At 37.6% G+C, this 2,384-nt stretch overlaps 1 non-coding gene across 1 annotated transcript; it reads left to right on the top strand.

Moving 5' to 3' along the window:
- The first annotated feature begins 1,200 nt into the window (after positions 1 to 1,200).
- Positions 1,201 to 1,307, top strand: LOC113861728. The gene has a single exon (XR_003504320.1). It is a non-coding gene; the product is annotated as a small nucleolar RNA R71 (small nucleolar RNA).
- The last annotated feature ends 1,077 nt before the right edge of the window (positions 1,308 to 2,384 follow it).

Below are 2,384 nucleotides of genomic sequence, written 5' to 3' on the forward strand. Positions count from 1 at the left end.
GCAAGACTCAAATTGGAATTTGGGCCCAAAGGCGCCAGGAGGCGAGAGAGAGACAGGGAACTCTTCCTATTAGTCCTAGCAGTCACTTCCAAGGTGTTTCAGTTACTCGAGATAAGTTTTGTACACGTTCCTGAGCGACTCAGCAAAAGAGGACCCACGCGAGACCCAAATTGGAATTTAGGCCCAAAGGCGCCAGGAGGCGAGAGAGAGACAGGGAACTCTTCCTATTAGTCCTAGCAGTCACTTTCAATATAAATGGGAACTTTTTCTTTTTCTTCTGAATGGTCTTTCTTCAATAGCTTAAAATTTCCTTGTTGCAGATCTTGTTCAATATTTCTTTCTACTGCATCATTCACTTTCTTTTCTGCTGGTTTAGGGCTTGCAACTACAGCTCCACTCCTTGTAGTTATGGCTTGACATTGCTCTTTAGGATTGATTACTGTATTGCTTGGAAATCTTCCTTCATCCCTGCTGGATAATTGTTCAGCTAATTGTCCAATCTGTGTCTCTAGTTTCTTCATGGAAGCTTCTTGGTTTTTGAAGCTTGTTTGAGTTACCTTCATCAATTGCAGCATAGTTTCTTCCATCTCAGTCAACCTCTCATTCATAGGTCTGGAAAATTTCTGATTTCCTTGAGGTTGAGTGGATGAATTCCTCTGAAAATAAGGCTGTTGTGTTGTTGGACCTGCATTAGAAAAAGGCAAATTTGAATTAGAATTCTTTGCAGCAGAATATTGATTATTCCAATTAGAATACTGCTGAGTTCTATTATTCAAAAATTGAAATCCAGGGGGATATGATGGTTGTTGTCTCTGAAAATTATTCACATAATTCACTTGCTCTTGTGGTTCACTTGTGGATGCCTCACATGCACCATTTGCATGGTTTCCTCCACAAAAATCACAACTTAGCTGACTGGTAGGCATACTCCCTGTTTGCAGATTGTTGATTTGTTGTGTTAAGGCAGCTAATTGTTCTGAAAACATTTGATTTTGTAGCTGATTTTGTGCAAGAATAGTTTCCAGAACTTTAGCTTCATGACCAGAGTTTCTTCCTTGATTCCTTGAGTTTGAATTCTGATACATTGAAGATGCCATCATGTCAATAATCCTTTGAGCTTCTTCTAAGGACTTTGTATTTAATGAACCTCCAGCAGCAGCATCAACCATTGTTCTTGTTACTGCATTCATCCAATCTGGAATACAATGATGTGGACACCTTCTAAGCAGTTCTTTGTATCTTTCCCAAGCTTCATACAATGATTCTCCTTCTTGCTGCACAAAGGATGTAATTTCTCCTCTCAACTTAGCAGCTTTGGATGGAGGGAAGTACTTGGTTAAAAACTTATTCACAAGTTCTGTCCAGGTTGTGATGCTTCCTTGTGGTTGAGCTTGTAACCAGCATTTTGCTCTATCTCTCAAGGAAAAAGGAAATAGTCTCAGTCTGATGGCTTCTTCACTAACCCCATTTATTCTTATGGTGTCACATAGCTGTAGAAAATTTGAAATATGTAAGTTAGGATCATCAGAATTTCCACCAGAAAACTGATCTTGTTGGACTAAGTGTAATAAAGCAGGTTTAATCTCAAAATGGTTGGCTTGAATAGTTGGCCTGATTATAGAAGAGTTAAAACCTTGCATGTTAGGAATTGCATAGTCCCCTAATGTTCTAATTCTATTTTGTTCTGCCATCCCTATTTCTGAATTTAGTTGTCTCAAAGATGTAGGTGTTCTTTTCACTCTAGGATTACTCTGAGATTCTGGAGAATGGACAGCTTCTAACTCACTATCACTCCCTATGGCTTTTTCTGCTCTAGACTCTTTTCTCAATCTTCTTAAGGTTATGTCTATGTCAGGATCAAAGACTAGAGTTGATTTGTTTTTGTTTTTGCCACGCATATACAATTCAAAATAAAGCAAAAGTAAACTACAAGTTAGTATTCAGAACTGCACCACGAAAATTATGCAGTAATTATCAGTAAAAGTAATTGAAACACAAGTTTAAAAGTTGCAGAATTATGCAGAATGGACAAAATGTCTAACTACAGATTACTACTACAGAAATTCAGAGAACAAAATACTCAATCTAGCTATTCTTATGTTACTAATGATATTGAAACTCTAACTTCCCCGGCAACGGCGCCAAAAACTTGTTGTTTGCAATCTAACACTAGCAAGTACACTAGGATTGCAGCAAGTGATGAGTAAATTTAAGATCAGAATATCGTCTCCACAGGGAATTTAGGTTTCAAGTACCACTTCACAGAATTATAACCATTTGAGCCATACGAATTTTTGAAGGAGATTTGTAACATATAACAGCAATAAACCAAAGCAATTAAAGCAAAGAACTTGCAGAGAAACAGAGTATAAGATTTGTGATAA

This window comes from Abrus precatorius, unplaced genomic scaffold (assembly GCF_003935025.1).
Source record: "Abrus precatorius isolate BTA unplaced genomic scaffold, Abrus_2018 Scaffold1, whole genome shotgun sequence".
Taxonomy (NCBI): domain Eukaryota; kingdom Viridiplantae; phylum Streptophyta; class Magnoliopsida; order Fabales; family Fabaceae; genus Abrus; species Abrus precatorius.